Source organism: Papio anubis, chromosome 1 (assembly GCF_008728515.1).
Source record: "Papio anubis isolate 15944 chromosome 1, Panubis1.0, whole genome shotgun sequence".
In the NCBI taxonomy this organism is placed as follows: Eukaryota; Metazoa; Chordata; class Mammalia; order Primates; family Cercopithecidae; genus Papio; species Papio anubis.
In genome coordinates this window covers 184,363,362-184,390,070 of record NC_044976.1, presented here as the reverse complement: position 1 = coordinate 184,390,070, position 26,709 = coordinate 184,363,362, and the positions used below count along the sequence as shown (strand labels likewise).

The window sequence follows — 26,709 nt, the reverse complement described above, 5'->3', positions numbered from 1 at the left end:
GTAGGGACAATGCACAATGCCTGGATTCAAACTTCAGTGTGATGAATGCCAAATCCCGCCCAGTGCACTTCCTGGGTACCAAACATACCACACGGGGCAGGAAGGGCACTGCACTCAAAGGTGCAATGGGGAGGGGAGAAGTTGGACCCCCAAAGTCTTGGACAGCTCTGCCTCTATGGTTTTGCTAGACTCTGCCCACACTACAGCTCACGGGCTGGAGGTTCATACTTGCAGCTCTACCAGGCTAGTATACCATTCTGGCAGCTGTATAATTCTGGGATCATTATGGTGGCCCCACTCTCACAGTTTTACTAAGCACTGCCTTAGTGTGGGTTCTCGAGAGTCCTCTGACCCTACAGCAGGTTTCTGACTGGCTCCCAGCCTGTCTGCAACACTCTTTGAAATAGGTGGAGGCTACAATGGCCCCACAGGACGCACACTCTGCATCACAGTGTCAGCACCATGTGGACCCCACCAAGAATGATCACTTGCACTCTCCAGTGGCAGCACAAGCTGCATCTGAGCCTACTTTAGCCACAGCTGGGGCAACCAAGGAGTCCTGCACTGGAATGCAAAGAGCAGAGTTCCAAGGTAGCTCTGGGCAGCAAATACTGAGGTCTTTGAGGTACCTCTCTGGAAACTTTACCCTCAAGGTCCTAGTTCTGCCTTCCATAAAATTTCTAAGGCATGAACATAATTCCACCAAGTTATTTACAGCTGCATAACATGAGTATCCTTTATTTAAGTTTTGAATACCTTATTCCTCATTTCCAACTGAGACATCAGAAAAGACTTTACTGCCCATATTTTTACCAACATTCTGATCATAGTCATTTAAATAATCCATCAGAAGACATAGGCTCTTTCTACAGCTTTTTTCTTCTGAGATCTTACCAGAATTGCCATAATACATCATTCATGACAATCTAGATTTTTTCTAGCATGCTCCTCCAAATTCTTCCAGCCTCTACCCATTACTCAGTTCCAAAGCCATTCCACATTTTTAGAAATTGGTTACAGAACACCCCACTTCTGGTACCTGTTTCTGTCTTCATTTGTTTTGTATTCCTGTAACAGAATACCAAAGACTGAGTAATTTATAAACAATAGAAATTTATTTCTCAACATTGTGGAGACTGGGAAGTCCAACATCAAGATGCCAGCATCTGGTGAGGGCCTTCTTGCTACATCATTCCCTGGCAAGGCAAGAGAGGTAAAGAGCAAGGGAGCAAAACGTCAAACTTGCAGCCTCAAGGCGCTGCCATTTGGCTTCATTCCATTTCAGGGAGTAGAGACTTGATGGCTGACACCTCCATTAGTAGCTACCTTTCAACACTGTGGCATTGGGGATTAAGTTTTCAATACATGCTTTGTGGGGGATACATTCAAACCATACCAGCTATTATAAAAGACAAGATATAAGTGTTGGGGCAAGGATGTGGATAAAAGTTTACCTGTTATGGTTTGAATGTTTTTTCTTTCCAAAACTCATTTCCAAAACTTAACTCTCAGTGTGGCAATATTGAGAGAAGGGGTCTTCAACAGATGATTTGGGCAAAGGCATCATGAATTAATTAATTTATTCATGGGTTAATGGGTTAATAGGTTATCATGGGAGTGAGACTGGTGGCTTTATAGGAAGAAGACAGACTTGAGCTGGCAAATTCTTGCCCCCTCACCCAGTGATGCCTTCTGCCATGTTATTATGCAGCATGAAGCCCTCACTAGAAGCTTACCTGATGCTGCTGCCCAATTTTGAACTTCCCAGCCTCCAGAACTGTGAGCCAAAATAAACCTCTTTTAAAAATAAATTACCTAGTCTCAGATATTAAGTTATAGCAACAGAAAACAGACTAAGACAGAATCCTTGTACACTATTGGTGGGAATGTAAATTGGTACAGATATTATGAAACACATTATAGAACTCCCTCAAGAAACTAAAAATCGAATTACCATATAATCCAGCAATCCCACTTCTGAATATTAAAAGATTTGAAATTAGTTTGTTGAAGAGATGTTTGCAATCCATTTCCACAACTTTTCCATTTCTACTTCTACCTCTTAATTGCTACTGCACAAACATTTACAAAATAAGCTAGGAGGTCACGTGATTTGCCTGTATAATTCATCAAATGTCTACTGCTGCTCCACAAGATAGTCACTTTATTTAGTTTTCTTTAACTTTGTTTTAAGTCTTTCCTGATTATAGATGAGAAATAAATATTGTCTGGACTTCCTGGAAGACCTTCTGTTATTACCTGAATGCTTAATCATCTGTGACTATTCTTGCCTCCCACAGTAAATGTCCTCAGTTAAAAACTGAAACTAGGCCAGGCACGGTGGCTCACACCTGTAATCCCAGCACTTTGGGAGGGCGAGATGGGTGGATCACGAGGTCAGGAGATCGAGACCATCCTGGCTAACACGGTGAAACTCTGCCTCTACTAAAAACACAAAAAATTAGCCAGACATTGTGGCAGGTGCCTGTAGTCCTAGCTACTCGGGAGGCTGAGGCAGGAGGATGGCGTGAACCCAGGAGGCGGAGGATGTAGTGAGCTGAGATCGCACCACTGCACTCCAGCCTGAGTGACAGAGCGAGACTCCCTCTGTCTCAAAAAAATAAAAAAATAAAAAAATTTAAAAAAATTTAAAAATTGAAGTTAAAAATCTGTTATGTGGGACAAAATTTTGTCTTATTTCAATTTGTCAATATGTAACCAGTGCTTTTCTCTTTAACTCTTTGATGCATCATGTGTCATACTTGAGCCTAACAGTTGTCACCTCTCTTGCCAGAAAAGAGAAAGCATAGCAACTCGATGGATGAAAACTATTGCATAGATTTTCTTTTCTCTGACCTCACACCACAGTGAGCCTCAAGCTTCAATTGATGAAGCAAACAGAATTGACACCACCCATTCTTTTATTCAGTAAGTTTTTAAATTCCCCTTAAGTGTTTAATAAATAAACTACTAAGACATTTCCACCACAAGTTGTTTTTACCCTATAATTTGCCTGGATTTAAAATCAGGCAATCACACTCTGTCAACTAGAATTATAGCTCTTTTGAATACAGCATTCATCATTGTGTGCCTACAAATTCTGTATGTCACAGTACAGCATTAATCCCAGATAGCTCTCATGTTCTACATCTAGGAGGTAGTCACACAATCACTGAAGAGAATACAGGTGTGAGATCTTGAACTTGTGAAGCATATAAGTGGCTATTTGGAAACACGCATATCCTAGAAGCAACCCTGATATTAAGAATAAAATGAGAACAGGAGTTAAATAAAAAGTCGAAGATAGGAAGAGCTTAAGAAAATCCAGGAAGAGTTTATGAATAGGAACATGAATGAAAAAGGAGCCACCCCAGCAACTCTCTCATAGGTCTTAGCAGAAACCAGAAAAAATGCTGATGTCAGTACATAAAGCAGGAAAGGTCTCAAGAAAAAGCAACATCACTAATGGACTTTCAAAAGAAGCTAAAAATACTGGAGGTTACTGACTTCTGGCAAATGAAAGTGGCATGCAAATTAAATGTCCTTCCTCCATTCAGGGAGAGACAATGAATGAACAGTATGGTTTTTTGTTTGTTTGTTTGTTTGTTTGTTTGTTTGTTTTTCCTGAACAAGATGAGAGGAAAATCGTCCATTAGAATTTTACCTATCTATATGATAGTAAATGAATAAATGTTTATTTGAAGAAAAAAGGAATATTTGAGTTACATCAAGGTTAATCTTACGAATCCAAAATGGAAAGTCTTCAGGAAAGTTTAGAAAGTGTAATGACATTTCCATTCACTCCTTGGTTTTAACTCAAGGTCAGAGGAAAACTTTTAAAAATATGCCAAAATATGCCATCACAAATGCTCATAGTTCACGACCTTTAATATTTGTCACCATCAACTGTGACAAGTCATACTCTCTCTGTTATAGGGAAACAAGGCCCTTTCACAAAATCAATATGCAACATTATTTTAGAATAGTTGATATTCTTGAACTTGGCAATTAAAGGGGGAAGAATTATGTACTTTATAAATAAGTGGTTAAAAGAAGTACAAGTTTTATTACCATCATTGAATTTATAAATTTTCTTAGTCACCAAGAAACCAAGTCTTCTAGAACCTGTCTCTCACATATGGTGAGGATCTTCTCTTGAATATTGTTTACATTTATGCCCCTATCCAAACCTCAATAGTTTAGCTTTCCTTCTCCATATCTACGTAACATCCTGTATAGGCAAAAATAAGTGCTTCTACTGACTCCTCATCACTGAGACAAACAACACTGAGAGCAGATTTGAAATAAATTCCATCATAATTGTCTCTTGCTTTCAACCTTGCCTATGTACCCCCAACACATACCCCTGAATTCATCCACATTCAAAAACTGTAAATCTCTTTATGTCACTCCCTTGTTTAAAACCTTCAGAGCCTCATAATACTTTCAAGATAAATTCAAACTTGGTACCATGACACAGAAGAGCATTCATGATCCACACCTTTCCAGCCTCATTTGCTGACTCTCCCCAAAGTCACTCATGTCTATTCATTTATTGAAAGTTTTCTGTTGCCTGCACACACCATGATGCCACACACCCTTTTAGTATTCTTGTGTGATTCCCTCTATCTGTAGTACCAAGCCTAATCCTACCTCCAACACCTGAGTCAAGAGTTTATATTTATGAAGCTATATATTTCTTCTCTGTACTTTCATAGCACTTCATACACAACTCTCTTATAGCAGTGATAATAGGCTGGCATTTTTTATTTTTTTAATCTCTCTTTCCTTACTAGACCTCCTTTAAGCAAGGCCCATATTAGTTAATCTTCATGCCAATAGCACCTAACAGTTTATCTCATCCACAGGTGTTCAATAAATGCAGGTTAAATTTTTTTTAAAAAGATGGATGGATGGATGGATGGATGGATAGATGGATGGATGGATGGATGGATGGAACGAAGGAAGGAAAAAGGGGAGAAAGGGTGGGTTATAAACTGAATGCTTGTCTGCCTCCCAAAATTGAATGCTGAAACCCTAACCCACAATATGATGGTATTTGGAGATAGAACCTTTGGAAGGTAGTTAGGGTTAGATAAGGTCATTAAATTGAGGCCTTCATGATGGAATTAGTGTTCTTATAAAAAGAGCCACCAGAGAGCTTGCTCACATCCTTTCTCCTCACACATTCAAGAAAGGCCAGTGAGCCTTTCTTCACAGCAAGAAGGCAACTCTCTGCAAACCAGGAAGAGAGCCCTCATCAAGTCAGCTGGCACCTTGATATTATTAGTCCAGCTTTCTGAACAGTGTGAGAAAATAAACATCTGTTATTTAACCTCCCACTCTATGGTATTTTGTTACAGCAACCCAAGCTGACTAAGACAGATTTGGGTACCAAGAAGTAGGGTACTACTGTAATAAATACCTAAAAATGTGAAGGTAGCTTTGAAACTGGGTAATGGATAGAGATTGGAAGAATTTTTAGGAGTATGCCAGAAATATAGGCATTGAAGTCTATTCTGGTGTAGTCTCAGAAAAAAAAAATTAAGACTATTTTATTGGAAAATGGAGGAAAGGTGATCCTTGTTATGAGGTGGCAAAGAACTTGGCTGAACTGTGTTCTAGTGTTTTGTGGAAAGTAGAACTCATGAGTGATAAAATTGGATATTAAGCTGAGGAGATTTCTAAGCAAAGTGTTGGAGTAGCTTGGTTCCTTCTGGCTACTAATAGTAAAATGTGATAGGAGAGAGATTAATTGGAAAAAAATAATTGTTATGGAAAATGAACCAGAGATTGAAGATTTAAAAAATTCTATGCCTATCCATATTCAAAAAAATTAGAAATCTTGTTCTGAAGAGGACACAAAGGTTATAAATGAACAGCCATTTGATAAAGAGATCATGAGTATGACTCATGAACTTCACTGGCCATTTTAACAGAAGCCAGGAAGAGAGAAGCGATTATACCAGCAAAGACATGGCTAGTTTAATCCAAAGGAGATAGAGAAAGCAGAATGCAATGAAGGAATTCTGTCAGATTTCCTAGATTCTACAAGACCAGACCACAGAGATATTTGGCTGCAAACACACACTATTCTCCAAGGAAAAGGAAAAATTGATCCCAAAGATTCAGAGATCATAAGGGCTGCCACTCTCACCACAGGCCCAGGAGCAAGACTGTTTCCTCCTTGGTTTCAAAGGGTGGCGCCACCTCTTTGGTTTTATCAGGCTAGGATGATCCTACCCAGTGTTTCAGGGGTTGGGGCCATCCTTGAAGAAAGCTTGTGGTATTTCATTTTGTCAGCCTTTGCTAAGACAACAAGGAAGGAAGGGAGGGAGGGAGGGAGGGAGGGAGGGAGGAAGGAAGGAAGGGAGGGAGGGAGGGAGGGAGGGAGGGAGGAAGGAAGGAAGGAAGGAAGGAAGGAAGGAAGGAAGGAAGGGAGGGAATGAACCAACCAGTGGATACTCCCATGTCCAACGGCTCATGGCTGCAGATGATCAGCCATGTATTGAGATTAAGCCTGTGGTTTTCTCTGCATGGGTAATTGGCTCCACTGGAGAGTCACATTATTGACCTTGCATTATTGGTGTCCCTTGATCTAATCAGAACTAACAGCACAGATAAAAAGGAAAGTGAGAGCCATTAAGCCGGTGATTGTGTTGGGTAAAGACCACAAAGATTCCTTCCATCCTTTACCTGAAAGCGTCAACCTTGACTTTCAAATTCTACCATTAGGGAAATGTGTGGGGTCTGTAATATTCATGAAACCCTAAATTATGAAGAAAATTTATACTAATAAAAATTGAAAATTAAATGAAACAAAAAGAAATGCCACATTACATAGTGGCATCTCAATTTCCTTATTTGCTTCCCATTCTGTCTTCCCTGCCCAAAAGAGTCCATTCATTCTATCATTATTGAAACAAGCCTTCTTAAACATTTCAATGGCTCTTCATCATCCTCATGATTAAATCCAAATTTCCTACAACTCACACTTTATAAATTGGCCTCTACCATCCCAGCCATGGTAAATAATGCCATGCCTTCACTCACCCCTTCACCTCTGTATATGCTTTTCTTCCTACCTAGCACACCACTCCACCCATCACCTATCCCTAGTCATCCTCCAGGTTTTAGCATATATATCACTTTAGGAAGTTTTGTCTGACTTCCAAATATGGGTTAGATTTGCCTCCCTCATTCTCACAACACACTATTTCCCTTTAGAAAATTGTAGGACATGTAATTTCTTTGTTCATATGCCCTACAGACAAGAAGCTACTATATGGGGAGAACTATTGTACTCATGTAGTCATGTATGCACCATGACTGGCATGCAGTAGGTGCTCACTAAATAATTTTTGCTGAATGAGTGAACTGATAAGGTTCTAGAACTTGTAAATAGATCCAAGTCTAATGACAACTCTACATGTTTGTGTTATTTAATATTTAAATGAGCACATTCACATCTCATTATCTCTTTTAACTCTTAAAACAACCCAGTGTAGCAGGACAGGTACTAATCAAACACTGCCGATTGTCCACTCAATAGCCACACCATTTCTCTGCCATATTGACAGGAGCCCTGGTTTTCTTCTGGAGCTCACTTTCCTCCAAGTAACCAGAATTAATACTGATTGGCTTGAGGTAATGTGGTGGCTGTGACAGCCTGTTTCCACAGAAGAGAGTCTGAGGCAAGGGTTAAGTGCTATTATTGGGAGGTGCATTGCCAGGCCTAGGGAGTGAAGGAAGAAGGCAGTGAGACAGGTAATAATGAGAACTAAATAAAAATTGATGCTTTTTCATGTTGGCCACCATTTCACAAAGTGAAACAAATTCACTCAGCTACTTGAGATGTCTCTAGACAAGCTACATTCAAAAATCCATGCTTCAGAACAGGCTATCACAGGGGAAAGAGAAAAGGAATTTTTCCACAAGTTTCTTCCCACTCTCTGTCTCCCACTGGTAAATGTTTGCCCCATTAAAAAGTTACTGCTAATATGGTGCCTCTTCTAAGTGCAGAAGTGATGGGAATAGCCAAAGACTTAGCAAAATGGTGTTCGCTTGCACAGAACTGGCCCAGGTTGCTGCAGCTCCAGCAGCAACTGCAATGGAGCAAACATCCAAAGGCACAGGAGACAAGAGAATAGAGGACATTCACAAGATAGGGCAGATACAGTGGTAATTTCAGAGATTGGCTTAAGTGCCGTCATGTGGGAAGTCTGCTGGCCGAGGGGGAATGGTATGGTAAAAGCTTACAGAGACATTCTTAAAAACACTAGTGAAATATATTGCATATTGTATTTTACTAATCAGGTAACTAAGAATGCATTTTACAACCAATAGTGTGTCATAATCTAATTGGTTGTGCTATTTCTTTCACAGTGGTATACAAAACAATGGTGCATTTTATAGTCAATGACATCTTAGACTCTGTGAAATACAGTAGTCCTGTGGTGGCCTTCAGACCAACACAGCCCTGCATAACGTGTACTCATGTAATGCAAGGGGCTGCAACAGCCTTCCTGCAACCATGAAAGGATCTAACCTGACAGGCTGAGGCTAGCAGAGCAAAAATATGGAAAGTATCTGTGTCTTTTTAGTGATATGTTTCCCCATCTGACAGATAAACAAACTGAAAATAGAGAGCTGATGTTCTTTTCCAGAGCCTCATAGGTGGTTAAACAATGGAGCTGAGACTTTAACCTAAGACCTTGGTGTTCTTTCCCATTCAACTTCAACATGGTGTTCAAAGCCCTTCACAACTGGCCTGTTTACAGCCCAGTCTGCTAATCTCTTCCCATAGGTCTGTCCTGTTCTCTATATATAAGACTTAAGGTTTCCTGAAAACAGTCCATTTTCTCATATTTCTCCAGCTTCTAATGTTTTAAGAAAATCTGGCAAAATAATAGTAAAGAGGATGATCTCACTAAATATTTATTATGAAGAAAGTACAGAGATCTGGTACCTTATCTCCAATCTTTTAGGATTCAGTATATGGTATATGGAGAGTAATACCATCTTTCCTTAAAAACATCTCGCTGCCACCACCAAAACCAAAATACCAGCTGCATGCAGATGTGATACTCAAGCAATGAAACCACATCAGGTCCACATCCATCAAAACAGGTTCAGTGGAGCCATACTAGCCAGTGTGTATCAGCTGAGCACCATTCTTCAACCAACCCTGGCTGCATATAGCCCCAGAGCCCCAAAGGTGCCCATGGTCATATTCACAGCTACCCAGTGACTCTCCCTCGAGTACCTCTAACATGTTTATGTTGACTGGCTTTGGTCCATGCTACTTGCACTTTCAAGTATTTCAGCCAGGTAAATTACTAAATTTCAATGGGAGTGTGAAAACTGGAAAACAATGGCTCTATAATAATTCAGGCCCATTTTAATAGGACTTGATTGCCAACATGGTCAAGCATCAGAATAAAAATCCAAAATATCCAGAGAAATCTATGCTGAAGCAACTTAATAACACCATAGGTTACTGCTCAAATGAAAGAGGATCAAGAAAAAAGAAAACCCACTAGAGCATAAAAACAGTCTACAAAAACAAAGCAGCTGTTTTCTGCATGTGGGTGCCTCCAGCATTTGTGAATCTGCAGTCGGCTGTGAATACCCTGGGAGCCATTTCCCATCTTCACCAGAGGAGGCTGCATGGTTTAAGGTTTCCAAGTCAAGGGAGCACCCTGTAGCAGCAAATTTAATAAGACAATATCTCCAACATGTCGATCATCCCTAAGTAAGTTAGTAATCATTATCTTTTTTCTTTTTACATCTAGCATTATGTGACATATCTCTTTGATGGGAAGAGAAAAATTGCATACATTTAGGGATTCCCTCTCAATAAATGGCTCAGGATGGAAATTAAGCCAAAGACTTCATGTCTTAATACTCCAAATAAGCATCCTCAAGGAAGTCTGACTTAGAGAACCTAGACCATTCGACAGTTCCAGTTTTCCCTTTTCCTGTGGTCCCTTTCTCTTAGGTGGGGGCCTGGGGTCAGGATGTGGCAAACACACTCCCCCTATCTTGCCTTTCTCTCAGTTCTCCAATGTCACACAATTCAGTAAATATTTATGCATATGTACAAGGGGTGCTGCAAGTCACCTGTAGGAAGGTTTACAAAATTCGGTCTTCCTAAAAGATAAATTGCAGGTATTTAGTTCATTATGTTCTAAGCAGAACCGAGGGGGAAAGAATGAGAATATGATAGTGATTGTAAGTGCACCTAGGGTCCTTTGCTGTGTGGGAGCCGCCAAGTGAAGAAATATATTAGTCTTGCTTTTCTACTAGCCTCCTCATGAAGTAATCACTTAAATGGGTTCTCAGAGTTCAGGGGAATTGGAAGACCAGCAGTAATAAGAGAAATACCTCGAATTTTCTTCCAAGGCACTCCAAGGGCTTTGCAGACATTATTACATTTACCAGCCCTCCCTGGTCTCTGTGCTTCCGTCCAAAAAAGATGTCAGCTTCATGAGGGAGGAAATCTGCCCTTATATACGAGAAAAAACGAAAGCAGAGCTTCTGAGACTTGTCATGCATGGTTTCTGTGGCTTCCAGGGCCCAGGATTCTGAAATACCAGTCACTCAGTGTATATTTCAGTATTTTAGAGTACTCATTCCAGGAACCTGAAGGGGCAACAGCAGTGTTGATCCCCAAACTCCCTCTCCAAAAGGAAAACATTTGGAGGTCAACTTAAATGCCAGCCTCCTCTTTCCCCCCTCCTGCTCCCCACAGCTCTGCACACACACACACCCTTGAGTAGCTCTGAGCTATTTTGGGCTTCAACCTCATCTGCCTTTCACATTAGATTCAGCGTTAATTATGATGCTCCAGTGAAAACGAGCCTTCTGACAGTCTCAAGCTTGGAGAATGGAAGGAGAAATAAAGGCAGCTCCAATTACAGGCCGTTAGCCCTAATTAATGCCCACCTCCTGTGCTTGGCATTCTAGACACAATCCCCCCACTACTATGGGGAAGAACTCAATTCACTCTATGGCACAGGGACCAACAATATTAAGACAGTTACTTGCTGGTCCCCACGGAACATGATCTTTCAAGCAAGGAAACGATGTATATGCAATAACCAGGAGGAACACAGAATCCTGCATTTCTCCTTTTAAACTGTCCTTTGACATTCTTGTGGCACACCTTTAGGGACAAATAATAGAGCCTTTTAGAAACCCAAAATCTATTTCCTTTGTTGGTTCTAGACCTCGAGTCAATCAAACAACCAAATACATGTATTCATATATATATACACACACACATATACACACATATATATACATGCATATACATACATATACACACATAGACACACACATATACACATACACATATAATGTATGTATATGACTTAAGCACTCTAATTTGCTCTGTGAGAAATATGAAGGATGTAAAAATCTCGTTTCTCCTCTGAGAAACATGTAGTACCACAAACCTCACTAAATCAGAACGTCTTCTGGGAAAGTAGTACTTCCCTGCTGCTTTCTGAAGGACTTCAGCAATTAATTTTGTAGGGAGTAAATTCAAATGAAGAACGAGACTGCTGTACAGCTCCCGACCGGAGCCCTATTTGAAGCATTAAGCTGCCCAAGTTTGCAGTGACTTCTACCTCTCTACCTCCCAGCCTGCATTCTCTTTCTTATCTGCAGCTTCTAGTCCACCCATTCCATTCAATGTGGTTCCACAAATGGTCACTGAGGGCCCTGGGTCAGGGGCTGAACAAATATAAAGTGTGTAATAATCCTGCTCCCTTCACTCTGGTGCTCACTGGAATCTACTGTATATGTGTCTATGTCACTCTCCATCACCAGATTGTAAATTCCTCAAAGGCAAGTATTATGTCATATTCACCTCCGGATCCTTGGATCCAAATTCAGAGCCCCACACTCATGAACTCAACAAATGGCAAATGAATTAGGAAATGGATGAATAAATTAGAGCAAATTTAGCAGGCTAAATGATTTTGGCCTCCTCCTAGCATACTCTGAGAACATCTACAGGGAATGCCCAGGCCATCTCCCTATCAGAGATTTTCTCTTAGTATTCTCTTTGAAGTGGTCTTCTTCCCCTAACTCACCCTTTAGTCTGAATTTACTTACCCACACTTAACAGTGGTCTGAAGTTAGCCTGCCTGTTCATATGCCTACTTGATTGTTGCCTGTCTAACTAGAAAATAAATTTGAAGAGGTCACAGACTTGTCTGTCTGGTTTGCCTGTATCCTTGGCATTTATCACAGTGTTTAACATAAAGATAGAAACCAGTATTTCATAAATGAATGGGTGATTGAATAAATGATTAAATGGAGAATCACACATCAAATTAATGTGTAAGGATATCTGAACCGTGAGAAAAGTTAACATAGCCTAATATTTAGTCCATTAAGTAATATTTGTAGGTAGGGAGGATAGGACACTGCTAAGAAAAGTGGATATAAAGATAAATAAGACATTGACTTGAACCTCAAAGAATGCACAGTTTAGTAGGGACCAAAAGACAGACAGACAGACAGACAGACACACACACACACACACACACACACTCCATTTTAAGAACTCTTACAATAAAGCAAATTAAGACACGAGAGATTAAGTCACTAGGAGACATAAAATGGTTTAAATCTCAAGGGGCATATTACTCAGTAGAGAGACTGATGGATACATGAAAAGATAACTAATAATATCTAACGCCATTTGATACCAGCCATGTGAATCATAATCTCATAGATCACAAAAGGGAATGATTATCATCATTCCTTTAAATGGTTCAAAGACTCTCTTCTTCCTCCGTCACTGTCAAAGGGGCAGACTTGGCCTACAATCAGTAAGAAGGTGGTCCTGCTGATAGCGCTGTAAGTATCGATGTGCAGGTAATATCAGGAGTAGGGAAATTATTCATCCCACTCACCTATTCAAAGGAGGCTGCTTTATACCTTTATGTTCTTCAGAGCACTTAACATGCCACTAGTTTGCAATAAATTACAATTAGTAACAACAGCATCATTATTCTGGGTTTTATTATTAGAGGCATTAATTTTTAATGTTTACTATACTCAAATATGTGTAGAAGCCTCGAAATGTATTTAATAACAACTTCCACCTTCCGAGCTCTAGTGATGGTCTAGTGGGATTTAACCAAATTCTACCACATTTAATGCTCTGAGCAGAGTAAGGCAGCCAGAAAGAATAGGAAAGCGAGGGGGAAAGCTCTGAGCTGAGAAGGAATGTATGCTCCAGAGGATCTGAAGCCCATTCGGTCTTCGCCTGGAGGTCAGCAGGGTGCTCTGCGTCTAGAAAACCTCACCTGGAGCCAGCCTGGAAATGCAGACCCTAACCACTCTCAAGGTAAACAGGCTCAGAAAGAACCACTCTGTATCTGGAATTGAACATTTTCAAGGAGCTAGGGAAGAAAATTTCTGGAGCGAGGAGGTAGGGAATGAAAGGAAAGAAGACTCTGCCTCACTCCTCCACATGTCTCCAGCTATAGGCTGTCTTGGGGCTCTGAAGGTTCGTGACTTCCACCAGCTCCAGGTTAGGCTGACAGATCCCCTTCCTCTGCTCCCTTCATCAAGCCAGAGTAGGATGAGGGGAGAAGCTTTCCTTTTATCAATATGACAAGATGATCAGAGTGAGAAGCTTGGGTCCAGGTTCTACCTAACGCTCTGCGTGGTTTCGGATATGAATTCTCTTTGTTTAAACAATACTTTCTCAACCCTGCCCAGAGGACACCAGCCCTGAACTCTTGACTCTTGATGATGGTAACTTACCCTATGCAGAAGCTGTGTTGAATTTTTATAAACAGGATTACGAAGTACCAAAGTCAGCCTTCAACCTTGGTGCTTGGCCAAAATCTGCTATTCTGTTTGAACTGTAGCCACTGCAAGGCTAAAAAAACCTGAAGGTCCATGTAAACATAATTTCTGGGCCCCCTGGATGTAGGTGTGATCAGTACTTGTGCAATCATCTAGGCCATTAACTTTTCTAGTCAGGGTAACCCTATCAGCAATATAAACAAGCCATGTCCTTTGAATTTACTGTTAACATCTGATTATTTACCTTCAAATATAGAAAGGTATTCCACATGGACCTTGGAGTGAAATCTTATGTGCTTTATGTCAGTTACATTTAAAATATACATTTATTATCACAAGAGTAAAATGCTACTCAAATTAATAGTGATTGTGAAAGTTGTTAAATATATTAACAAAACCATTTATTTAGAACTTTAAAATTGCAAAATATAAGAAAATTAATGGGGAGTTGATAGGAGTGTGTTACCTAGACAACTTTAGGAAGGGCACTGTATCCTTTCTGCAACCACAAATGTTTATTACAATGTAAATAACAATTCAAGCAAAGTAACAGAGACTGGATAAAATTGTATTTCTAATCTTTGCTAATTTTTTTTGGAAATCTGGCATTTATAACATCAAACAAAATAATCTTGAATAAATGTATTGGTGTTTAGTTACTTTCTTTTAGGTCCTGATTCCTACTCTGCCACCCAACTCAGCAGAGTATGAGGATGGCTTTAGGATGGTAGTTGTACAACACAATCATCTCACAGCCTAGCCAGTGGGTAGCAGTGTAGAGAGTTTGTTGCTTCCGTACCATAACGTCAAACTTTTTAAAAATTTGACTCCTAAAATTTTTACCAATAAAATTTTTTGAATAACTAAATTTTTATAATAAAACCTGTTTTTTATTTTTGTAACCCAGAAGTTTATTCTCTAATGGTAATATTTGGCTTAAGCCAAATATTTTTTTTTTAAACACATGACTATTCAGCATGAGGGCAAAACGCATATTCCATGCACTTCTTGGGCTTCTCACAGCGACCTCCTCTCTCTGCAGGAACAGGTAACTGCTTGCCAAGGAAGTCTATACAAAGTGCCTAAAACAATTATTAATAAATGGTCCCTTCAGTTAGATTCCCTAAGCTGCTTTCTCACTTAATTACAACAAGTAACAACAGCATCATTATTCCGGGTTTTATTATTTATCTTTTTAAATTATATGTATCTTTTTAAATTATAGTCAGTTGTTTGCTGCCATTATTTTCTGCACACATAGTCTCAGTTTATGCCTTTTCATCATGGTTGGCCACAACCCACAACATGGCAAACAGTGTGGAAGTGCCGACTCCCTTAGGCTTCTGTCCAGAGCCTTCACCCTCCGTCCTTGCTCCTACCCAGTTCATGTGCCCAGGCCCTGCCAGCTGTTCTCTCCTCTTCCTTCATGCAGGTCTGCTTCCCACACAACAGAAAGACTCACCCTTGTAGGGTAGCGTATTAGTCCATTCTAGCACTGCTAAACAAGTATCTCAGACTGGGTAATTTACAAAGAAAAGAAGTTTAATTGGCTCACAATTCTACAGGTTGTACAGGAAGCATGATACTGGCATCTGCTTAGCTTCTGAGGAAGCCTCAGGAAATTTACAAACATGGCTGAAGGTGAAAGGGAAGCGGGCACATCTTACATGGCCAGAGCAGGAGGAGGTAGGGGGGAGTGCTACACTTTTAAACAACCAGATCTCATGATAACTCACACTTGCCATGACAACAGCAAGGCAGATGGTGTTAAACCATGAGAAACCACCCCCATACTTCAATAACCTCCCAACAGGCCCCACCTCCAACACTGGGGATTATAATTCAACATGAGATTTGGGTGGGGATACAGATCCAAACCATATCAGGTAGCCTGCACAGAAGATCCCAAAGCCTGTATTTGCCCAAGACCTGTCATGTTTTACATTTTTACTGACCTCTGGGATTCAAAAAGCAGTGTACTTGCAGAGCTCAGTGTCTTCATTTCATTTAATCTACAATAAAAGAAAAAATAATTCTTCTACATCCTGAGTCCACAGATGTCCAGGAAGAAAAGAGACAGCTCTTGACTCAGGCTCTCTTGGATGGGGCTGTGGTGCTCCACAGGAACACCTATGGCACCCGACTCACCTGTGCCTCCCATCACAGCTGTGTCTTTAGACATACCACAACTTGACATGGCAAAGCATTGCCTGTGCAACCTACAGCAGTAAACATGCTAGCGTAATTAATGTCTTAACAACTTATTACAATTCTCAGATAATTAATCACAAAAGCTAAACATGCTGTCTCACCCTCCTAATGTGCTAATGCTCTAATTATTATGCCTCAATTAAGGGGAAGTCAAATGCTCCTTGCTTAAAAGCACATGCTTAATAAAGGCTCATGCATGGCTCCAGCACACAGTAGGTAGTATATGGTAGTGAGGAAGAAGGAGAAGACCTTTTTAATGCAGGCTTGTAGGCAGCTTCAGCCAAGAAAGTGACAGCTCTCCTTTCTTGAACTTTATTCCTGGACAAACGCCAAGTTCTGAAAACCTACTGGGACTTAAGGATGTCTCTAGGAGGAATGGTGTGGTGGGGGAAGGAAATATGTTCCAGGTGAGGATATGTATATGTGCTGGCACATTTGTGTGTATTTTCTAAAAGTATAAGTTAGACAACAGTCATTCCCTTTAACAGATTCATGGGTGAGTATGGCCCATGGAGCCTGGCTACCTCCTAGGACCCTCAGGACTCTGTGCTTGGCACACTAGGGACACAAAGGCTATAGCAATGAAGCACCTCCCTCTAAATTAAATCTTACATTTGCCTCCAAATTGTCTTGAATAGTGTTTTTCTTTTTTAAATGCACTATACAAACACACCAGAGTGCATTCTGGTAGGACGTAGCCTAGGCTTTCTGTGACTCTCACCTGAGAGACTGGTCTGGCCGCTGTACTTCCACGACCCTAGGTCCACTACCTTTGTACCCAGATTCAGGATTCTTCACACATGCACACTATCAACCCTATGACAATGACAAGCCTCCTGGGTAATAATACTAGCCCACACAACCCTATAACTAATAATTAGAACATAATTTATATTCTAATTATAAATTATAAGTATAATTATTGTGCTACACACAGTTTCTTGAACTTTGGGAGATACTGAGAAGTACTGGACACAGTTTTGGCTCATGAACCATTTTCAGACTTCTTGGGAAGGCTAGACACAGAAGTATTAAAAAAGAAAACACAGTTCAGGGAAGTATTTGCTAAGTGGCCCATAAGTGATATTTGCCTAGAAGAGAGACAGAGAGATTCCTGGAGTGCTCAGCAAAGTCTTTGCAGAACAGGAGGTGCCAAAGCTGATCCGTAAAGGTGGACAGATGTCACATTGTGGGTCTATAAACCCTTCATTCCTAACTCTTTATTCTTTCATACTTCATCAAAATTCTATGGACTCTACCTTCAAAATATACATGGAATCTGTTATTTCTCCCTACCTCCATTATGACCATCCTTGTCCAAGTCTCCATCATCTCCCACCTGGATAATTGTAATTCTCTTAATTAGTCTCTCGGCTTTTGAGCTTGCCCCAATAGTTAGGATGGTCCAATTACAACTTAAGTCATTCTACTCCTCTGGCTTCTCATTTTATTCCATACAGTACTCTACAAGGCTCAGATGACCTGGCCCTCCATTAATTCTCTTACCTGATCTACTACTACTTCCCTCTAACCACTATCCACTCTGTTTCAATCTCATGTGCCTCTTAATAGCCTCCAAACATACCACGCACACTCTTGGAGTACCCTGAGATATCTGCATTGCTCACCCTCACCCCCTTAAGGTACTTATTCAAAGGGCATCCTCTCAGTTGAGGCTCTGATCACTCTATTTAATATTGCAAATCCACCTCCCCCAACCAAAATTCTCTAATATCTTCTCTGTGTCATCTTTCTCTATAACTCTTAACACCCACTGATGCCAAAGACATGTTACTTGTTTATAGTCATTCTTTTTTCAGTTAACATAAGCTGCATACAAGGAGGGATTCTTGTCCCTTTATTTTATTTTTGCACAGCACCTAGAACAGCAGCTGGCACACAGTAGGTTCTCATTAATTGGGGTGGCTGGGAAATGACACTGGGGCAGGAGAATGGTATAAACAAAACCACAAAAGTAAGACAACACCAGCTGTGATGGAGAAGGTGCAGCTAGGAGACTCACCTGCCAGAAGTGGGAGTTTTGCCTTGAAGGAAAATGGAAATTGAGGTGGAAAAGGTGAGGATAAGGCTGCTTTGTCTTCCGTGCTCTGGAGATGCTCCTCTCATCCAGCACCTTCTACTGCAGCCATGGGGACCTCACATTCTTCTCTTATTGTCTTTTAAAAACATCAGCCTCTGTTTTTAGAAGGAACTGTTTTCATCTGTCTGAAGTCATGGATGGATTGTATTATGATTTGGAGCATCCTGTGAACACCAATAAAAATAAAGGCTGCCTTAGGCAACAATTTAGCCACTTCTTCCTTGGCAGGAAATTCAAAGATGGCTTTAATTCTCAGAGGCAGTGGATCATAAAGTGGACACACCCCTTTCACTTAAGTTTCTTCTTGAAATTCAGCATGCTCTTAAGAGAGCTGCTCTGGGAAACAGAAATGTCTTTGGACTTTGATACAAAGTATGTGGGATGGGTAGAAGAAAAGGTTATGGGAAGCTGAGAGTAAGTTTTCAATCACAGACTTTCAAGCATTGGGTGGTTCCTCCTTAAGGTTAGAGTCAAAATGCCTCCTAAACCCTGTTATTACCCTGAACAGATTCACCCAAGCTGCAAGAGAAAAGCAGGATTTAGATCAAGTGAGTATGTATACATGTGCTTGTGTGTATTTACTAACAGCCAATAAAAATACATCAAGAATTCGTTATGTAAATCAGGAGCTCTAGATTGACAAGGAAACTGCTGCTTTCAGGATCTCATGAAAGCAAACTCTTCCTAGGTATCTGGCTTCAAGTTCTTTGATTGGCAGAGAAGAAACCAAAGTGGTTGGTCCAAGAGGGTGAGAGATGACATAGAAGCTAATTTTTGCTTGCATTCTTGATCTCCCGTGTACTAAATACATGCCTTAAGGCAATTCAGGAGAAATCTCTGAGCCTCAGTTTCCCTTAGAAGTATAAAGAGAGTAAAAACTTCTATCTCATAAAATTACTATGAGGTTCACAGGATGCAATGTTCATGGAAGTGCTTTGCAACATGCTGTGTCAGTTAGCTATTGCTAAACAAAGTATGGCTGCATAACAAATCACCTTCAAAACTCTGCAGGTTAAGACAATAGCCTATATTTACTGATCTGTGGGTTGGGTTGATCCAGGCTGAGCTTGACTCGATTTGGTGGGCAGCTCACATGATCTCAGCTGGATTCATTCATACGTCTGATGGTCATAATGGGATCAACTGATCTAGATAGGACTCAATGGGACAAATCAGCTCTAGTCCACATGTTGCTCATCCTCCTTCTGGAATCAGTAGGCTAGCCAAGACATCTTTGTCCGTTGATAAATGAAAAAGTACAAGAGAGCAAATTCAGTCACTCAAGAGCTTCTCAGTCCCTTGCTCACATCATGCACGCTAGCATTCCACTGGCCTAAATAAGTCACTGGGGAATCTGCAGTGAATGAAACTGAAATATTCTATGGTAAAGGACATGGATGTAGGAAGGGGTTAAGAGCTAGAGTTGTTAATGCAATCTACTGTAAGTACTTTAAAAATGCAAGACATATTGCCAATGCTCTCCAGAGAGTTGTAGAATGAGCAGAAATATTTTTGGCTTATCAATGTTGTATTTCTCCAGACTACAGCAGATCATTCTCTTCTGTCATCAGCCCCCACCCTCCAATCAGTAAAATCCAGGAAACTTATTCACTATCAGCCATCAAAGAAGGCAGGATACTCAGGATACTATACTGGTGGAGAACACAGGTTTGTGGTCAGATGGATCAGGATTTGAGATCCTGCTCTATTACTGACTCACTATATAATCTTGGATGAGGTGTTTAACTGCTTTAAGTCTTAATTTCCTTATCTCCCTTGGTGATCCAGGCTCATGGCTTTAAACACTATCCATGTCATTACCCTGGACAGATTCACCCAAGCTGTAAGAGAAAAAGCAGGATTTAGAAAATCCAGTGAATGTGTGTGTACATGTGCTTGTGTATATTTACCTGCAGCCAATAAAATATATCAACAATTAGTTATGTAAATCAGGCACTCTAGATTGACAAGGAAACTGCTGCTTTCAGGATCTCATGAAAGCAAACTGTCTTCCTTAATGTATGGCTTCAAGCTCTTTGATTGGCAGAGAAGAAAACAAACTGGTAGATTCAAGAGGGTGAGAGATGACATAGAAGCTAATATTTGCTTGCATTCTTGATCTCCCTTGTACTAAACACATGCCTTAGGGCAATTTGGGAGAACTCTCTGCCTCAGTTTCCCTTAGAAGTACAAAAAGAGTATGTGTGTGTATATGTGTATTTACCAACAGCCAATAAAATACATCAACAATTATTTATGTAAATCACGACCTCTAGATTGACAAGGAACTATCCATATGTTGATGATGCTAAAATTTGTATTTCTAATGAGAACTTCTTCCCTTAACTTCGTATTTGCACATTCCCCACTCCACATCTACAACTGGGTAACTCACCAGTATCTAAAAGTGAATATATTTAGAATGCAGCTACTCATCTTTTCCCTTAAATCTGCTCCTCCACCCTATTACTTATCTTGTTCACTGGCACCTCCATTCTTCCAACGGATTACACTTACAGCCTTATTATCATCCTTGTCTTATACCCTATATCCAATCTGCCAGGAAATCCTTTTGACTCTACCTGTAAAATATACCCTAAACTCAGCCTATTTTTACCAAGTCCACTGCTAGTGAGAGGTGACAATGTGCTAGCAGCCCTTGCTCTGGGCGCCGCCTGGGCGTCCACTCTGGGGGTGCTTGAGGAGCCCTTCAGTCCACCACTGCACTGTGGGAGCCCCTCTCTGTACTGGCCGAGGTTGGAGCCGGCTCCCTCTGCTTGCGGGGAGGTGTGGAGGGAGAGGCACGGGCGGGAACTGGGGCTGCGCGCCTCGCTCACAGGTGGGCGTGGGCTAGGCGGACCCCCGCACTCGGAGCAGCCGGCCTGCGCTGCCGGCCCAGGGCAGTGAGGGGCTTAGCACCGGGTCAGCAGTTGCAGTGGGTGCACTGGGTCCCCCAGCAGTGCCGGCCCGCCGGCTCTGCTCAAGTTCTCACCGGGCCTCAGCTGCCTCCCTGCAGTGAAGGGCTCCGGACCCGCAGCCTACCATGCCCCACCCCCACCCCGCGGTGGGCTCCTGCGCGGCCCGAGCCTCCCGGATGGGCGCCTACCCCTGCTCCATGGCACCTGGTACCATAGACCCCCCCAAGGGCTGAGGAGTGCAGGCCCAGCTCGGGACTGGCAGGCAGCTCCACCTGTGCAGGATACACTAGCCAGGTGGGCTCCTGAGTGTGGTGGGGACTTGGGGAACTTTTATGTCTAGCTAAGGGATTGTAAACGCACCAATCAGCACTGTGTCTAGCTCAGGGTTTGTAAATACACCAATCAGCACTCTGTCAAAATGGACCAATCAGCTCTCTGTAAAATAGACCAATCAGCTCTGTGTAAAATGGACCAATCAGCAGGATGTGGGTGGGGCCAGATAAAAGAAGAAATGCAGGCTGCGGGAGCTAGCCAGCGGGGACCTGCTTGGGTCCCTCTCTGTAGCATGGAAGTTTTATTCTTTCACTCTTCACAATAAATCTGGCTGCTGCTCACTCTTCGGGTCCACGTGGCCTTTAAGAGCTGTAACACTCACCATGAAGGTCTGCAGGTTCCCTCCTGTCAGCGAGACCACAAACCCACCCGAAGGAAAACGCTCCAAACAAATCTGAACGTCTGAAGGAACAAACTCCGGACACAGCATCTTTAAGAACTGTAACACTCATCGCGAGGGTCCACTGCTTCGTTCTTGAAGTCAGCGAGACCAGGAACCCACCAATTCTGGACACACTAGGACACCAGACTAAGCCACAATCATCTCTTATGCAGATAATTGCATTCATTTCCTGACTCTGCACAGCCTGCTGTAGTGAAGTCGCTAGCCAGAGTGAGTCAGATCATGTCTTCTTTCTGCTCAAACCCTCTAACGTCTTCCCATCTCACCCACTGTAAAAGCCAGCTTCTTTACAGTGGCATACAAGGCCTTCATGATGTTGCCTCCCTGAACTGTGCTCTCGACTCTTTCCAATATAGCCATATGATGGTCTCCTTGCTGTTCTCCAGAGCTTTGCACTTTTAACTTTCTCTGTGATGCTCTTTCCTCAGATACTCAGATGGCCCATTCCTTTACCTCCTCTAGGCATTTACTCAAAGTTCACCTTTTCTCTGAGGCTTTCCAACCACCCTGGCCACCTCCTCTGCCATATATTTTCCTTTATACCTTATCATCTAACATGCTGACTGTTTTACATATTTGTTTCACTTATTAGCTTTCTCAGTTGCCAAGTTATAAAATCCAGATAAAGTGGAATGTTGTCCATGATATAAATTGTCGTATTCTTAAGGCCTAGAATGTTACCAGGCACATAGTAGTTGCTCAATGCCTATTTGTTGAATGAATAAGTGAAGGGAATAGAAGTATTATACAGATTAAATGAGATAATACATGCAAAAATTTAGCATAGTGTCTGATGCATAGTAAGTGTTCAAAAAATGATAGCTCAAAATACCCAGCAAGTAAAATCTAAAGCCCTGGTATTCTGAGTCTTAGCTGTGGCTCTATAAACTACAATTTTACTAATTTTTTCGAGAGGGAGTCTCGCTCTGTCGCCCAGGCTGGAGTGCAGTGGCCGGATCTCAGCTCACTGCAAGCTCCGCCTCCCGGGTTTACGCCATTCTCCTGCCTCAGCCTCCCGAGTAGCCGGGACTACAAGAGCCCGGCAAAAAAAAATACAAAAAAAGGTTTTTTTTTGTATTTTTTAGTAGAGACGGGGTTTTACCATGTTAGCCAGGATGGTCTCGATCTCCTGACCTCGTGATCCGCCCGTCTGGGCCTCCCAAAGTGCTGGGATTACAGGCTTGAGCCACCACGCCCGGCCTAATTTTTTCTGATAGCACCTTTTCACTAGGGCTCAAATTAACTCTCTCCCCCCAGTACCTGTGTATTAGTCCATTTTCACACTGCTATAAAGAACTGCCTGAGACTGAGTAATTTATAAAGGAAAGAGGTTTAATCAACTCACAGTACAATATGGCTGGGGAGGCCTCAGGAAACTTACGATTATGGCAGAAGGTGAAGGGGAAGCAAGGCACCATCTTCAAAGGTGAAAGCAAGAGGAATGAACACAGGGGGAGCTACCACTTATGAAACCATCAGATCTTGTGATAACTCACTATCTTGAGAACAGCATGGGGAAACCACCCCCATGATCCAATTACCTCCATCTGGTCTCTCCCTTGACACGTGGGGATTATGGGGATTATAACTCAAGATGAGATTTGGGTGGGAGCACAAAGCCTAGCCCTATCAACCTGGCACATAGAAGATGCTGACTGTGTTTTTATTCAAAGTGAAAGTAAATAAATCTGAATTTGCAGATGACTGGTCAAGTTGTTCCCTCTGGTGTTGATCAGGGTCTAAAGGAAGCTGCTGCTCTGGAGAGTATGAGTTTGTGAGATTACACTGAGATGACACCAGGTCACCTACAGCATTTAAAACCTAGTGGGTACCACAGACATTGGACTGTTAGTTTGGTATACTAACAGTCTGCCCTACAAGTTCTCTCTGTCCAGTCTTTAGGTTTCCTCAGGAAACTCTATTTCCTCTGAGAGTGAAGATCTATTTATATTTACTGCTATCCCAAGAACAATAATAAAAACCATCACAGAAAAAATTGTCTATAGTAAGAACATTTTTTCTTAAACTCACAAAGTAGGCAAGCATGATTCATTCTCCCAATAGAAGAGAGGCCAATGGGTGTGTCTGGAGTTGTTTGGATTCCAGCTTAATTCTCTGCCACTTCACTTACCAAAAGAAAGAAGGATGGTGCATCTATGAATAATATCTCTCTCTTAATGATGCAGAAAAGAGCCAGCAGAGATGCCCCCAATATTATATCCCCAAATCTGAATTCTTACAAAGGCAACTGTTTGGGGCATGCTTTCATTTCTTACTCAGCCTCTACCCCTAACTTGTGTGGGCCATGGCGTGTATTCAACATGATATGCATTTATGGACCATCTGTTATTTGCTTTGCACTGGGCCTCAGGGTACAGAGTCCAGACATGATCACAATGGAAGCTCAATAAATAATAACATGAAACAAACCAATAAATGTTTCAAGGTGATATATGATTAAACATCCAGTAATGTCCTGTGGAAAATATGTGCTGTTACAGTTTATTAGCTATAGGCTCTATAGAAAAAATCATCAAGGAAGGCTTCATGGAAGAGGTAGTGCTTGGTATGTGCCCCACTCCATTCTATGTGCTTTCTTTGCATTAATTCATTTCATCTTTAACTAACTCTTTGAGGCAGGCTAATGTTATGACCTCCATTTTCCAGACGAGGAAATTGAGGCACAGAGAAGTTAAGTAGCTCATCCACCAAGTGTTGGAGCTGGGTTTAAACTTGGAAGTCTGGCTTCAGAGCCTTTGGTTTGCTTTTTATCAAGGCACTATCCAGGATCCTCACACCCACTGTCAACAATGAGTACAACCTTCTTTTCTCTGAACATATAAAGATATATATTTGTCAGGGACATCTTAACTTGAGTTAGAGGCTTAAGACAGAAAGGATTTAAATAGTTAAGGAGTTTAAGAAAGAGACTCAGTATAAACACATAGTTAGAAGTGAGCAAGGCTTATGAGTTTAGGGCCCAAATTTTCCATGCATTTTATACAAAAATATATCATTGATGAACGGCCAAACATAAAATCTAGGTACTACATTAGTAATAGCTCAAATGTAAATGTTATTGGTAGTAAAAAACAAAACAAAAAAAAGTTATAAAAGATAGTTGGGGCCAACATATTTTTTTCAAAATGTACAAAACAAAACTATTTTTTTCCAAGTTGAAGGCTCTTCCTGGGTTTTCTAATCACTGTTTTCTGATATTTTATTCCTAGTCATGACTCTGATGGCACCTGGTCTTTACAGGTTCATTCTCAACAAGGGAGCCAACAGCTTTCCTTCCTTTACCTGCCATAATAACGTCAGATCACTGAGACATTTTTTTCCCTAATCTCTGAGGATCATATGGGCTTCTTGCTTCATCTACTAAAGCGCAAAGCAGATTTACATTACTGCTCTTCCTGAAGGTCCCTGCAGCCAAACAACTACTCGTCACACATCCCCCATCCTCAAGGCCAATAACCTTTACTTCTTCCTCTACCACTGCTTGTCCAGAGCAGGGGCAGAAAGAGGCTCAAGGCTCAGCCCCCTTAAACTTCACCACTTATGACAGACTAGAACATACTTGATATTTTCCAAGGGCTGAGAGATTTACGAACAAAGGTCCTGACATGCTATAATATAAAATAATTGGAGAATTTCTCAAAGAACTAAAAATAGAATTACCATTCAACCCAGAAATCCCATTACTAGGTATATACCCAAAGGAAGATAAAGCATTCTATCAAAAAGACACCTGAACTCACACGTTAATCACAGCACTATTCACAATAGCAAAGGTTTGGAATCAACCTAAATGCCCGTCAATTATGGATGGGATCAAGAAAATGTGGTATATACACACCATGAAATACTACACAGCCATAACAAGAATGAAATTATGTCCTTACAATAACATGGACACAGCTGGGGGCCATTATCCTAAACAAATTAACACAGAAACAGAAAGGCAAATACTGCGTTTTCTCACTTAGAAGTGTGAGCTAAATATTGAGTACACATGGACATAAAGATGGAAACAATAGACACAAGGTATTCCAAAAGAGAGGACGGGGGAAGGGGGACAAGGGTTGAAAAACTACCTATCAGGTACTATGTTCAGTATTTGGGTGATGGGTTTGATAAAAGCCCAAACCCAGCATCACACGAAATACTCATGTAACAAACCTACACATGTACCCCTTGAATCTAAATTTAAAAAAAAAAGAACTATCAAAGATAAAAAAGAATTATTTTAACAATCCATTTTCTTAGGACTGACAAGTCTCACCTGTCATGTGTGGCAGAGAAATATCATTTTTATTTTCCTGAGGAAAGCTAAATATTTCAGCCTCTTTTGCAGTTAAGTCAGAAGCCATGCAACTAAGTTTTGACCAATGAAAGGCAGATGGAAAAGATATGACTCCCTTCTAGTCCTGGCCCTTAGAAGCATCATGCCAGCATCTTCCAGCCCTTTCTTCTCTTTCCTTTGAAGCCATTCATCTCAGCTGGCATTAACGACAAGATGGAAGAATGTCAGATCCCTGAGTCACCTCCTAAAGGACAGCCACCTAGTCCATGTTAGACTATGACATGGGCAATGAATAAACCTTTGTCATGTACAGCCACAAATAATTCAGGGTTTATTTGTTACTTCAGCATAGTATAATCTATCCTCATCAGAGTGTATCCTCTACACTCTGAGGAAAGGATGTCAAATTGTAGGCAGATTATTGTTTTCGTTAATAATAATTGTTGAGCAGCTTCTCTATGCCAGGCACTGTGCGTGACACCAAGCATAATAATATAGATCCTCAGCAAGGATATTTTGATATCCTTGGTATTTTACATTCATTTTACAAATGGGAGAAGCAAGACTGAGAGAGGTGGTGGTGGTGGTGGTGGTGGTGGTGTTT

At 41.2% G+C, this 26,709-nt stretch overlaps 1 long non-coding RNA gene across 4 annotated transcripts in view; it reads right to left on the bottom strand.

Moving 5' to 3' along the window:
* Positions 1-26,709, bottom strand: part of LOC101020856 — a 199,409-nt gene that overhangs the window by 157,236 nt on the left and 15,464 nt on the right. For all 4 annotated transcript variants that reach the window (XR_004179813.1, XR_002518781.2, XR_001897857.3 and 1 more), the window contains exons 2-3: positions 18,068-18,309; positions 15,789-15,845 (exon numbers count right to left, since the gene is read on the bottom strand). This is a non-coding gene — a long non-coding RNA (uncharacterized LOC101020856). The remainder of the gene's footprint in view (positions 1-15,788; positions 15,846-18,067; positions 18,310-26,709) is intronic.